Source organism: Ambystoma mexicanum, chromosome 4p, assembly GCF_040938575.1.
Source record: "Ambystoma mexicanum isolate Mex_15411 chromosome 4p, UKY_AmexF1_1, whole genome shotgun sequence".
Classification (NCBI taxonomy): Eukaryota; Metazoa; Chordata; class Amphibia; order Caudata; family Ambystomatidae; genus Ambystoma; species Ambystoma mexicanum.
Genome location: NC_090927.1, coordinates 617,103,999 through 617,118,885, shown reverse-complemented (window position 1 = coordinate 617,118,885; position 14,887 = coordinate 617,103,999). Strand labels below are relative to the sequence as shown.

The following is a 14,887-nucleotide window of genomic DNA, read 5'->3' as shown; positions in this document are numbered from 1 at the left end:
ATGCAGATTAAGATGTATTGATTTTCTGAAGGTGATTGGAACACATATCCGCAATAGAGTGGGATCTCTATTGGCTTGCATGTTGCGCAGTGTGTAATTGTATTTGTGAACACTGTTTACCATGCACTCATGATTTACATGTGCCCCCTGCAGTGCAATTGTCAAAAATGTTGCTGCGGGGAGCTGATTACATTGCTGTTCAAACATAACGGCTCTCTGTAGCAAAATTACTAAATTTTAGAAAACGAGTTACTCAGACAGCATTTCACCAAATATGCAAACTGCAATGAATGTACATTTCTCAGTGAAGGTCCCGTGATATTTAAAAGGAATTTCTTCTAAAAAGGATGTCAACCATTCCTCATTTTAGAAAACCAACAACTTTGGGATAACCTATCCTGATCAATATGCTAGGAAGCTACTTTAAATATATACTCGTGGTGCATGAAACTTGAATGGGGTATCGGGCACTTCCTTAGCATTCCATATGAAAAGATGTAGTCACTGTGGGTTCAAGTTTCAAATGTTTTCAATCTCTTGTGTTAATAGTGGTGTGGAAAAAATAAATTGCGGAAAGGATCAATTTTCAAGATAATTTCATAAATGATATTTAATATTTGATAGTGCAGACTAAAATATAATGATCCAGAGATTCAATGAGCCGACAGGTGTTCGAGAATGTCTTCTCTTCTTCAGGGCTCCTGGAAACAAAAATAATTCTCATATATTTCATATTTGTGATGTTAGTATTGTGTGTAATCTCTTTACAATCATGATGCAACTATACGCTGACAGTATAATCTCTACAAATGTTAATGTTATGTTAATGTTAATGGATATTTGTACCACACACTATCACCACCGGAGTGGCCCCCTGGCGCAAATGTAGTTGATTTCCTGTTGCACTGTTTTAGTATCTTCTAGTGGTGTAAATGTTTCTTAATAAGGGCTGATTCACGATTCTGATTAGGTATCGTGGCTTTCTTCTAGTAGCACTGCACTCGTAATGCAATAAAATGAAATATGGTGAACTTGCATATATTGGAACATGAAAATACATGCTCGCCTATGATGTTGAGTTGCATATGGATGCGCTCGAACGCCTGATAAAGTGGAGCTTAATATCTGAAGAGCTGGTTTCCCAGCATAATTTGATAAAGTACTAAATCCCCAACCAGTCAATTTCCCTGAGGGTCGGGGGTACCAACATATACTCCACTAGAGCAGTCAGCTCCCATAGAAAAAGAAAGCAACAGCATCCCCATTATTATGGATGCAGATGATTCAAAGGCTGCAAACGACCATGAAATAACAATTTGTCTCAATTTGGTTCTCAAGTGGCATCCAAATAGATACATCCCACACATCCCGCATTACATATTGCACCAGCTATGCCACATTATCTGATCCTTGCCAAAACATGCAATTGGTTTAATTTGGTGCGCTGCATATTATCATAATGTTCAATCCTGTATATCCTAACTTCAAATTATAAATCATTTTATGTCAATCTATGATCTGTTTTCGTTATCATTATATTCAAACACCTGTGATGGTGAATGCATGTTTAATGAATAGTCTTATATTCAAAATGTTAAATGAAAAAAGGCCAGATTAATTCATAACATTGGGTGGGTGATGTGGTTGCTATAGATCATGCACATATAAGTACATTCAAAACATGTGAAGCCTAATGTATGTGCATTCAGTTATTCTCCATTGTTTTAAATAGCTCATTTGCAACCAATATTTTCTTGTTTTCCCTTTGGTCACTGTTTCTTATTTGTTGGGTTTGGGAGTTTTCCTTGTATGTTCTATGATGGTTAAAATGTTATCATACATCTAATATCAAAATCTATTCCTTTTTGGCAAGTAATGTGAAGGTATATTTTATATCTTCTTTGATAGATAAAATGTTCTGTCATATTTCTTATCAAAATCTATTCCTTTTTTTGGTAATCAATGCAAATGGTAATTTTAGAAAAATTATCATAAATGCTCTACCAAGACACAAAAAATATTTATATTAACCTGAACTCTCCATTCATATGTTCAACTTGGTTACATTTTTGGTCTAAATATAAATTTCCATGTGACAGGCAACAAAGGGATATGAAACTGGTGAAATCCACAACACGAACATGAAGATTGGGGAACAGTTGATGAAGGTAAAAATATAAGTGCTCGTAATTTAAGTCACTTGCAGCACAAGATTTGATAAAAACAGTTAATAATTACGTGTATGTCTATAAATTCTAACTGGCAAAGAAAATAACATACTTTGGGTAATTTTATTAAATATGTTTCAAAGAAAAGATTTGCACAGTATTCGTCTAGTTTTAACATCAACGTTTTGATAACTATCATTAGACCACCCACAAATATTTAGCTCAAATGGAAAAATACATATGCTTTTCAAGTCACACAGAATTCTTCATTAGCTAGTTGTTGTATAATAAAATCAGCCACAGGAGAAAAACAGTGGCAGACATATGATTTAAATAGAAAACGAGAAAGAGAAAATGTTAACTTTGGGATAGGAAAATACTTCCACATGTTGTAACACATTTCCCAACACCTCCAGTAATGGGAAATCACATTTTAAACATTCACACAATGTATTGTATTTAATGTGTGATGTGTATAAACACTTTAGCACAACATGTTTATTTAGAGGGACCAATTAAGTATGACAAATCAGTAAAGATAGTGTAGAGAAATTCCGGAAATACACGAATCGAAAATGTACAATTGAGAAAAAAAGGTCTGTGTTCTTTCACTCATTCTCCATGCAGATTCAAATTGTTCACATGTAAAATAAGCTTAAAATGCCATTGTTTCAGCCACCCTCCCATTTGCCAAGGACAATATGCATCTGCTTCACCCAGGCATCCACATCCATGCAATTAACTGCAGTGACTGCAATTCCCCCAACTAGCCTTAAAATCACACACTGCACCAATGTGTTGAAACTAAAACATGATCAGAGTAAAGTGCATGTTTTTGCAACCTCCATGCTGTGCTTATGCTGTACATTATGTCAGCCAGTGTTACTTATGTCTACTGATCTGCATATGATGATACCAACAGAGAATTATGCTCAATGTTTAAATGGTGCAATTTCCAAATATATTCTCTTATGCCTCGTGATTAAGCGTGCCTTTCTGGCTTGCATACCACGTGGCAATTCCCACATTATGTTACCATTTTTTGAATGGTGCACTGTCCACTGTTTCCTTCAGATTCCTCATTCTCAATAACGGGTGACAATCCTTTCAACTCACATATCCACGGTTGACTTTTTTTGTGTCATGTGTCCTTCCTAACACATTTAGGACTATAATATGTGGTGTCCCAGACCGGTACATGAGAGGTGGTAATGAAAGGTTGTCCTCTGCCACTGTTAATGTGGTTGTCTTTCTAGTCCAAAGTTCAAATATTGCCAGCTTAGTGTGTAATAAATCCTATATCTATGTTCATGTCAACATTATTTAGGCTGTGTATTATATTTGTGTGATATTCAAATGCTCACATTTCAGCACCATCTCTGACAGGTCCTGCAGTGTGTGCCGGTGTTATGCCAAGTGGTGACCAACTCGCATTACTGTTTTGCATTTGAAGATGGTGTAGATATGCAGGCTCATTTTTTCATTTAGTAGTTCATGGCAAGTATCACCTACATATTTTCTTTGCAGTTTTCATGTATTGGGTGAGGTATAGTTTTGATGATTTGCAATTGTATGTCCCTTGTGTATCTGTACTGTTTTGTTTTGTAGGCATGTTACAGCAGATCAGGTGAAGATGTGTTGGCAAGTTTTGCATCTCCTAACTTGACATGGATATGTTCCCCATCCTAGTGGCTCCTGATCTGATAAAAATGCATTTCTTGTGAGCAGCCATGCGAGATTATTTGATTGATTGTATGCAATTAAAGGAATTTTCTTGAAAACTGTTCCTAATCCCAGTTTATTGTTGATTGTAGGTTTTTGGCATGTGTGCCCATGTGTGTCCAGTTGTGTAAGTGCTGGGATAATATGTACAACCAAAGTAATTCAGTCCATATTTCTCCTGCCTCTGTATTGGAGCAGGTATGTTCAAGGTATTTTCAATGCATAGCCAAATTCCCAGTCAATTTGGATGACGGAGTGACCCATTGGCAGAAAGAATGTGCAGAGTGTGGCAAGCTGATTGTTTGCAATAGCTAAGCATATCAGCAATATTGGTTATAATCATTTTTAACGTAGACCCCAATTCGCTCATTTACAGTGGTGGAAGTGGCGGGAGCGGTCGGGAGCGGTGCTCCTCTACTTCTTTTAATTAAGTTTTACCGTTCCTATACTTTTATTTTAAAAAGAAACCGTTCTAGAACGATTTCTTTTTAAAATAAAAGTGTAGGAAGTTGAAACTTGCACTTTCAGTGCCCTGCACAGGACGTTTCCTAAACGAGCAGGCACATGTGTTTTGGTGTTTTTATTGTGCATGGGAGGGGGCGCAGCGAATGTGGTCTGTGGGGACGGGTGCAGGCCAGTAGGGAACATATTTCCCCTACCTCTTTTCGTACACTTCGTCCACTGCTCATTTATGACTTGGTGGGCGGGGTGCCACGCACATACTAAACCACCAAGTTTGCAGAACGAGTAATGCAAATCTTCAGCTTTGCCCTGCTCACTTCCGCAACTTCAGAATTGTAAAGTGAGAAGCAACCTGTATATCTTGTGCATTGGATAAGGCATCTCGTCACTCCACATAACATATGCAACTGGATGTATGTCCCCACAGGGCAGAGAACCATTGTTTGTAATCCTCTCGCTCTGATTTCCACTATAACATTGAAGAGAATCTAGCATCTGCAAAAGAGACCGCATAAACGCCTATCAAAATGCATAGAAATATGTTGTATTTTGACTATGTTAATCACATGTTGAACAAGGAAACTTGCTTTTATAATGTAGCAATAAGGCCAGAGACAGCAGGCCAATCCCGCCATAGGTAATGCCGCAGGGGCCCATAGTTATGGTATTGGCCCACCGTCGTGGGGCTTATTGCCATTAGTACCCCGGCCTGTTAGACGGGGGTACTAATTGCATTTTTTTTCTGTTTCAAAACGCTGCTGCATTTACACCTCCTGTGGCTCTGGCCATGTAGCACTTAACATTCCTAGTGCTTCCTCCCTGGCTCTCCCACGAGCTCGGACTCCCCAGCACTTACCCCCTCTTCCCTCTTCCTTTCTGCACTTGCACGTTCTAAATAGTCACAAGGCACAGTAGGTTAATTCCTCTTCCTCGTCCCCTCAGCTATTAATATTGTGTTGTAATCTACCATCTGTCCCTCCTTGCCCTGTGGGCAGTTTGAAACAGTATATTCTTATTGTATAAGCACCTAACAAGCAAACAATAAATAAGTACATAAATAAATAAATGCTTCCCGTGCCTTATCAACTTCCTTTCTTTTCCTGCTATCGCTTCTTACCTCTCTCTGGCTCCTCTGCTGCCTCCTTCCTCTGCCACCTCTTTGGCACCCCTTGCTGCTTCTCTGGCCACCCTGTTCCCTCCTGCCTCTGCCATCGCTCTGGCTCTCTCTTCTCCCTCTCTGACTACACTACCTTCTTTTCCTTCCTTCTATGCCCATCCGCGGGCAACTGTGACACTTCAGCAGGGTGTACCTCTGCCTGTACCCCTCCCCGGAATTCCTTCCAATGTGGCAAACTGCTATAAATCGCTACTCTCAACTCTTGTTCAGCTGTCAAACACTCCTCTGACATCTGACATCACCTGAAAGAGCTTGATTTGGATGTACTCGGTCTCCCTGACACTTGGTTCATGGCCAGCTCTGTCATGTGTTTTAACATTTTACTTCCCGATGGCTACAAGATCCTCTCCGAACCCAGATCCAACTGTTCCGGTGGGGGTGTAGCTTTGATTTTCCCTGAGTGGCACCCTGATGCTTTCCAATGCAGCACTACTCCCCCTTTGAAAGCCTGGTCTGCAGGCTCTCTATCTCTCCTGGCCTCTCTCTCACTGTGCCAGGCCATGCCACCTTCTTCTTCTCTGAGTGGGGTGATCTCTCCTCCTTGCTCCTTGCCTCTACCTCTCAACGTCTCCTCCGTGGAAACTTGAACATCCACCTGGATGCTACCAGCACTACTTTAGGACTCTTTCGCAACCACTGCATTTCTCTCTCTCTATTCTTCCCACTGACCCGACTCACTCTGCAGGGCACACCCTGGATGTTCTGATCTACTCAGACCTCACCTTCGCAAACCCTCTCACCACTGCTATCTCTTGGAGCAATCACTTTCTCCTTTCTCTGCACCTCCCTCTCTCTTCTCTGCAGGTCAAGCCGACTCAAGCACTGCCACCTACCTTCTCGGTCATCTGACCCATGAAGCGTTCAGGCTTTCACTGCTACTTTCTATCCTCCTCCTGCACCTTTGGCTGACTCACACCCTGACACAGCCCTCTCTGAACTTCATCCCTCTATTTCTAACACGCTGGATGTCCTTGCCCCTGTCATGAGGATCAGCTTAAAACCCAAATCCAAGTGCAACTCTTGGTATGTGTCTGTCCTTGACACCCAGACTCTCTGTCTTCTCTAAGAAGAGAGCCTACATGCAAGCCTGCCTCTCTGTGGCTGAACATTTCTAAATCTTCAAGGAGCTGGCCAATCCTGCTGTAGTCTCTACCTCTCTTGTTCCTACTAAACCTCATGACATCCTGTCCACCTTTGCTTCCTCTACCTCCTTGTCCTCCTCCTCTACCACTCCTGGCCCGGCCGAGGCCGCCTCTCCTCCTCCTTTCTCTTGCATTCCCCTGTTCATCCCTGACAATGTTTCAAGACAAGTCTGATCTATGAAATTCTCATCAAAGTAGGTTCACCTCTGCTCATCCAGAAAAATCAAGGACCACATGGACACCCTTGCTCCAGCCTTGGCCGATTTCTGCAATAACACCTTTGTCACTGGAACTTTCCCCTCCCCTTAAGCACTCTCTTGTGCACCCCCTTCTAAAAAAGCCCTCAGCCAATCCTTCCTCTCCAGCTACTAACTATCACCCGATTTCCATCACTCCTTTCCTGGGCAAACTCTTGGAAAAGCTGGCCATCTCCCAGATTAATCTACATACTGAATCTGCTGGTTGCCTCCATGACAACCAGTCTGGCTTCAGAGATGTGAAAAGCACGGAAACTGCTCTCCTGAACATCTGTGAAGACTTGCTCTACAATCTTGACTCTAACATCCCTACTGTCCCCATTCTCCTTGATCTATCCTCTGCTTTTAATATGGTCAACCATGCCATCCTGCTCAATTGTCTCTGTGACAACTTTGGTATTACTGATTAGGCGCTGGCCTGGTTGGCCTCCTTTCTCATTGACTGACTCTCTAAGGTCCAACTGGGGTCTTTCCTCTCTTCTATCTCTCACTGTACTTGTGGTGCTGCCCAGGGGTCTAACCCTTCTCCATGGTTCTTCAACCACTTGCTTGGCACCTCTTGCCCACTGCATCGCTACTTTCTGCTGCAATTTTCAATTCTATGTGGATGACACTCACCTCTATTTCAGGCTCCCCTCACCCACATATGCTTCTTCTCTGATACCAGACTGTCTGGCTGCAATTCAAGAATGGTGTGCCACCAGTGATCTCTGCGTTAATGTCAGTAAGACTGAGATCCTCCTCATTGGGACACCCACTAACTGCTTTCCTCTTCCTCTTTGGCCACCCACTCTGGGCCCTCTTCCTGCTCCTTCCTGTGAGGCTAAGAACCTTGGTGTCATCAGCGCCTCCACCTTCTCCTTCTCTCCTCACATCTCTGAGGTCTCTAAGAAGTCGAACTATTAGCAGCACCTCCTCAGAGGTATTCTTCCTTTTCTCACTTTCCCCCAGAAACTCACTGTCTCCAGAGCTCTGGTCCTCTCTAGGCTGGACTATTGCAACAGCCTTTTTCTAAATCGTCCTGCCTCTACTCTTTGACCATTACAACTTATCCAGAACAGGACTGCGAGACCCAGGGGCTGTATCTCTCCAGCTCTGAAATCTCTTCACTGCCTCGCGTGGCTGCAAGGATCAACTTCAAGACCCTCTGCATCATCCACAAGGCTTTCTGGGGCCTGGGACCGCTCTACCTTTAACTTTCTCTTCCAAAACATCTTCCTTCTCAAGCTCTCCATTCATACACCTCCAACTCTCTGAGGGTCAGACGCTTCTCCAAGCAGAGAGTTTGAGCCAGATCTATCTCCTCAGCTGAGGCCACCCTCTGTATCAGCCTCCCTCTCTGTCTCAAACTCGAGCAGAACCACCTCTGGTTTCAGAAGCAAATCAAAAGATTCCTTTTTGCTTCTGCATTCCCTCTTCCTTTCCCCTGATGATGCACCTGACTGATCCGCTCACTGGTCACCTGGTCACCCTCTGAATGTGGGCCTAGGCTCCTGCATGTCCAGTTGCCCACCCACTGCCTCTGGACTCCCCAGCACTTAAGGTTCTGTATTTGCAACCCTACAGTCCCTTCTCTCTGCACTTATGAGCCACCCGCTAGCTGCACTTGTGAGTTAAATGCACTTCTCCCATTCCCTCTTGCCTGAACTTGCGCAATCTGAAATACACAAGGCCTAGTAAGATCGTTATTTTGTACTCCCTTTGTTTCCCCCTCCTTATCTTATCGCACCTAGAAACATTTGTTTACAGCCGTGTGATGAATGCCATATCATATAGTGGCTTTAGATATTTTATGTGTTTATGAATGCATGCACCCATTGTTAGGGAGAATTCTCAAAAAGGTGCTAATTCCATTCACCTTAGAGACCTCCAGCAACAGGCTGATTGTGAGAAACAATCAGGAGAGGTTCAATCAGCTGCTGAATATTCAGAGCTGGAAGAAGACATTCACCCTGTTGGAGATCTGCATCCTAAAGACCATCCTGAGCTGCAGTCTTTACTGGCAGAAAGTGCCCCCTGTAGGGCAGACTTCAGCAGAGGTCAAAAGAGAGTGTTCTACTCTTGAAGGTCTTCGCCAACAGGCAGCTTCCCAGTTTGATGGGCAAGAGCCAGGGAAGAACAGGTTGAACTGGGAGGATGGCCTCTTCTACAGTGAACCTACTGAGTCTATCCCAGGGGCTACAGAAGACATGTAGTGCCTCAGGAGACAAGACACCAGTTCCTACAGTTAGCCCATGATATTCATTTAGCTGGTCACTTAAGCTTTAAGAAGAACAAGGAAAGGATTTCTTTTTATTTCTACTGGCCTAAGTTGGGGTCTGATGTAGATAGGTTCTGTAGGAGCTGTCACACTTGTCAAACATCTGGAAAGAATGGAGCCAAGAATGTGACACCTTTGATGCCTCTCCCAGTGATGGGAGTTCCTTTTGAGAGGGTAGGAATTGACATTGTTGGTCCCTAAGACCCTCCAACCTCTTGAGGCAACCGATGTATATTGGTTGTGGTAGACCTTGATACCAGGTATCCTGAAGCTATACCTATGAGGACTGTTACTGTTCAGGCAGTTGCAAAGGCCCTACTAGGAATTTTTACCAGGGTACGTTTTCCTAAGGAAGTCATCTCTGACAGGGGTTCAAACGTTATGTCACACTACATGCAGGCCATGTGGAAAAACTGTGGAGTGACTTACAAGTTCTCCACTGCCTACCATCCCCAGACGAATGGGTTGGTAGAGAGGTTTAACCGAACTATGAAGAGCATGATGGTGCTTTAGAGGAACCTCTTGCAAGAAAGTGGGACCTTCTACTGCCATGTCTACTCTTTGATTATAGAGAAGTCTCTCAGGAGGGAGTTGGATTTAGTCCCTTTGTGCTCCTCTATGGTCATCCAGTTAGAGGTCTATTGGCCCTAATTAAGGAGGGGTTGGAGAGTGTTCCTTCCCCCAAGCCAGTGAGAGTCACTGACTATGTGTTAGGTCTCCGAAGGAGAATGACACACATGATGACAGAAGCATCTGATAACTTGAAAACAGGGCAAGGCTCTGGTGAAGCATTGGCATGACCAGAAGGTCAACATGGTTGAGTTAACTCAAGACCAGCTAGTTCTAGTTATGGTACCTACAAGGCAGAGGGCCTTACAGGACCAATAGATTGGACCCTTCAAGGTTGTGGGAAAAATTGGAGAGGTCAATTATTTGGTGGACTTAGGCAATCCTAAGGTGGCCCCCAGGGTCTTTCACACCAACTGTCTAAAAGCCTATGTCTCTAGACCAGAACTGGGAGCTTTGCTTCTAGCCTCTGCTCAGGAGGAGGAGGAGAGTGGATCTCTACCTGACCACCTCAGGGGACAACCTTTAGATGGGAAGATAGAAGGAGTTAATCTCTCTTCTAATCTGACACTGGAACAACAGGAGGAACGCAAATCTCTGTTATATCAGTTTGCCTCCCTGTTTTCGTTATCAACAGCCTTCACCCCTTGGGGACAGCATGATATTTTCACTGGTGAAAGTTTACCTGTTGAAAGCAGACGTTACAGGATGTCAGACTATATACGACCCCATATAAAGGAAGTGGTCAACAGGATGCTTGATCTTGGGGTAATAGAGCAATCTACAAGTCCATGGTCTAGTCTAATTGTACTAGTGCCAAAGGCAGGATCCAAGGAGTTGAGATTCTGTGCGGACTATATAGCCCTTAACGCAGTCATGAAGACTGATGCCCATCCTTTACCTAGGACAGATGAACTGGTAGACAAGATTGGTTCAGTCAAGTACCTCAGTACATTTGACCTAATCTCAGGCTATTGGCAAAGAGCTCTGACAGACCATGCCAAGGAGAAAACTGCATTTTCAATCCCAGCAGGCGAACACTAGTTTAAGGTTATGCCTTTTGGATTACAAAATGCACCTGCTACCTTCCAAAGGATGCTGAATCAAGTTCTGAATGGGATGGAGGACTTCTGCATGGCATACTTGGATGACATTACAGTGTTCAGCCCTACTTGGAAAGAACATGTTGACCTCTTGATATGTATTACAGGATCTTGAGCAGGCCCATCTGACCAGAAAGGAAAGTAAATGTCAAATTGGTCAGAGCAAAGTGGTCTACCTTGGACATGAGATAGGAGGAGGTGAAATAAGGCCATTGCCTATGAAAGTATGAGCTGTACAAGAATGGGCCATCCCTACTACTCAAAACCAAGTGAGAGCCTTTTTAGGTCTCATTGGTTATTATAGGAACGTCATTGAGAACTATAGATCCATAGCTTCTCCCGTGAATGTGGTATCCTCACACAAATTCCACAAGAAGGTCAGGTGGAATGAGGAGTGCACTAAGGCATTTGAAGGACTTAAGAAAGCCCTTTGTCAAGCTCCAGTCTTAAGAGCTCCTGACTACAGCCAAACCTTTATTGTGCAGGTTACAGGTATCGGTACAGTTCTGAGTCAGCTGGATGAGAAAGGCAGAGAACAACCAATCTGCTTCATCAGCAGGATTCTGAAGGAACCTGAGACAAAGTGGGCAACCATAGAACGTTAGTGTTTTGCCCCTGTGTGGTCTCTGAAGAAGTTTAGACCATGCTTGTTTGGATCTACTTTTGTGATTGAGACAGACCACCAACCCTTGAGATGGTTAATGCAGATGAAGGGGGAAAATCCTAAATTTTTAAGATGGTTAATCAGCCTACAGGGGTTTGATTTTAACATTGAACACGGGTCAGGGTGTAATCACCAAAATGCTGAGGGTCTCTCCAGAATGTATGACCGACTGGATTAAGGAGATTCATCCAGGGGTGGATCGTATCCCCTTGTCCTTTAGTCTGGGGGGGACGAGTGTTAGGGAACATTCTCAAAATGTGCTAATTCCCTTGACCTTAGAGACCCCCAGCAACTTTGCTGGATTTTGAGGACTTGATTTTTTTTTTTACCTGTAGAGAGTGTGAGCCTTTTTCCCACTCTCTCATGTATTTTGATATGCATTTTACCTCTGTGTTTTCTTTGGTTATGGAGTCTAACCAACTCCATAGGCATCATCTTTTCATTTGAGTCACACAGCACCCTCAGTGCAGTGGCACAGGGAAACCTTCTCAGGCTTTCCGAAGGTTTAAATACATTCTCTGGGATAAACTTCTGTTTCCCAGAGTTAGTAAAGTGAAACTCACTTTACTTTACTTCACTTTACTTCACTCTTCACTTTACTAGTCATTTAAATTCCTAGACCGAGCATACCCTATCTTACAATAGAGTGCTGTGAGGGTTACTTAGTATCCCCTATGTCTAGATACTCATGCAGTAGTCAAGTGCTACCCTTTGTCTCAGAATGGCTGGTGGCAGTGGTTTTACAACAAACTACCATGATTTTTCCCGACCGCAAACTATTCGTAGCTCTGGTAACGTTAAATTGCGGGAGCCATGTTTTTCAAGATGCTGTCTGAGCCCCCTTTGTTAAAACTAGTCCTAGTCTTCTTTTTTCACCATTTCTTTTGGAAAGGTCATTTTAGAGTTTGTCTCTGTGTGCCAAACCTAGTTTGGTCTCTTTGTTCCTTTGCCTTTGGCGGGCTTCAGGAGTGTGTGGGGTGGGCAGGAAGTGAGGGAGGTGCCCAAAACTCCCTGTGCTTGGTCTCCTAGGAGACCCAATTGCACTCTGTGGTGATTGGCTGGCTGACTGTCCGGCAAGGACAGCCACCCTGCTGGGTGAGTGGCAGCTAGGCTGGAATGAATGGGAGAGAACTGAATAAAAGGCGAGTCTCTTGGCTTGGAAGGCAGAGTCAACCACTGGATCGAAGGAACCAAAGAAGAGCTTGAAGAGGAGGGCTGCTGCATCTCCTGGACCGTTGGTTTGCCTGGTGAAGCCCAGTTACAGGTTTGAAATCGCCAAGTTCCCATTGACAGAGAAGCCCCTGCGAGGACGACTTCTCCCTTTGAGTTGGTGGGACCAATGAACTCCAAAAGTAAGCCACCTGGACACCCATCTCAGAGCTGTTTGAATTTCCTCAGAGTTGCTGCAGGAAACTGTAGAACCAGGGCGAGGGACACCAGTTTGTGGGCGTTACTTACAGCCACTGGAGTTGAAGTTTCCAGTTGCGAGCGTTTGACTGTCCTGGTGCAGTTCAGAAGTCCCCCTATATCCTTCCTCTTGTCCCCACAACTGAGGCCCAGGAACAGTGAGATCTGCAGGAACTGCCAGGAAAAGAAGTCACCAGCTCTCTCTTTTTCTTCATTGTAAGGTACTGTAAAACAAGACTGAGAGTACTTACCTCTCGCAGTGAAAGTGCTTGGAACTTTTGCAACTCACAGGCCTAATCTGCTTGTGACCCAACATATGATTCTTGTTTCTACAAAGTACTTCAAAGCACTTGTGCAGAGACTTTTCCATTTAACTACCAGAACTGCTTCAACCTATCCAAGACTTTAGCCCATTGACTTTGGCCTAGTCTATTGAATTGAATTGACTCTTCTGGTGAACTCAAAGTATTTGCACTGTCTAAGAATAATTGTAACCTTTTTTGTTATAATAAACTTTGTCTTTTACTCCTCTTGAAAAGTATTCTGAATGCCAACAGTAAGATATGTCCCCAGTATCCTTGTTACTAAAGTTACCTGTGGTTGTAGGTTGTCTCTGTGGGCCATGCCAAAATGGTCTTATCTGATTCAGAAACTTAGAGTGTACACTATTGAAGTATATTTGTGTGTTGTTATATGATTGCCTCCTTCTATTGAATGTTTTATAACTGATTGGTTAATAAATCAATATGTATTTAACCAAGTAACTTGAGTGTAAGAGTTTATTTGAACACCTGTGATTGTAGACCTCTGTGTAACATCATTACTGCTTAAATTTCCCCTCTTGAGATTAGCCTGGCTGCTCAAAACGCTACCAAAACTGTGTAGTACAGACTTATACCAAAGGTTGGTTTGCTTGCACCGGTAGTCATAGTTGCTTGTAGTGTTCCCAGAGGGTACTGCATTCAAACTGTATACACCAATAATTAGAGCAAAAGTGCCTGCTTTGTTTGTGTTCTCTTTTCCTTCCTGTTGTATTTATTCTATTTTATTGTTCATTTATAATTCGCTTAATACCAGCGAGTGGTTTCTAAGCATGGGATCGGGATAAAGATTAGCGTTGCAGCTGTGAAGGATGAGTCTTATGAGAATAGGTTATGGTGCCTGGCATTGCCATGATGTCGAGCAAGGTTTGGAGTAATACTGCCCCCATTGAGGAGTTTCCATTCTATTTAAATTACAGCTGTCTGAAGCATATAGATTAAATACATATGCGAAATGTACCTCCAATAGTAGTGCCTCAACTGTTTTTTTTTTTTAAAAAACCTGTTTCCCAAGAGAGATAGAGTAGGGGGCCTGCGAGGGGTGCATCATGTTCTTAGACAAGATTCTCAGGAGGTGTTGCCAAAAGAATACATCTGCAAGGTCATATAAGCCTTTTGAGAGAAACACATTTTCTGGTCTCATGAGGAAGTCATTATATTATCAGAGGGGGGTGACCTCGCTGTTCACACTAGCTCCCTGATTGCTTCCTCTCTGGGGAATTGTTAGGGGTCAGTAATGCAAGGCAGGCAACTGTTTGAAGATCTTTCAAAATATGCCATAGTATTATTAGTGAACATATATCAAAATGTCTCACTGTCACTACTCTGCTGAGGAATTCCCTGCCTATTCTAAAAGCTAAGGGAATACACTCTGATACAGGATAACTGCCCCTCACACTAAACAACAAACACATAAAGAAAAGGTATGGCAATTCAACATAACATGAACAATATGAACATTTCCTAAATGACCTTATAATGTCCTGGGTGATTTCCCTTCCCCAGGAGTTAATGTCACTTCATGAAAATGTTTAACCCTGGAAAGAAAATGTCTTAACTCAGTTCTTAAAGTTATAAAATCCAAGTAAAAGTTCATAAACAAAAGTTCCACTGACAACAAATCTCTTTTGATAAGAA

At 43.0% G+C, this 14,887-nt stretch overlaps 1 protein-coding gene across 4 annotated transcripts in view; it reads left to right on the top strand.

Annotated features, from left to right (window-relative positions):
* KHDRBS2 (KH RNA binding domain containing, signal transduction associated 2) overlaps positions 1 to 14,887 on the top strand; it is a 2,055,883-nt gene that overhangs the window by 1,978,587 nt on the left and 62,409 nt on the right. For all 4 annotated transcript variants that reach the window (XR_011260416.1, XR_011260414.1, XR_011260412.1 and 1 more), the window contains one exon: positions 2,100 to 2,168. The gene's annotated coding sequence lies outside the window, so the exon portion shown is untranslated. The remainder of the gene's footprint in view (positions 1 to 2,099; positions 2,169 to 14,887) is intronic.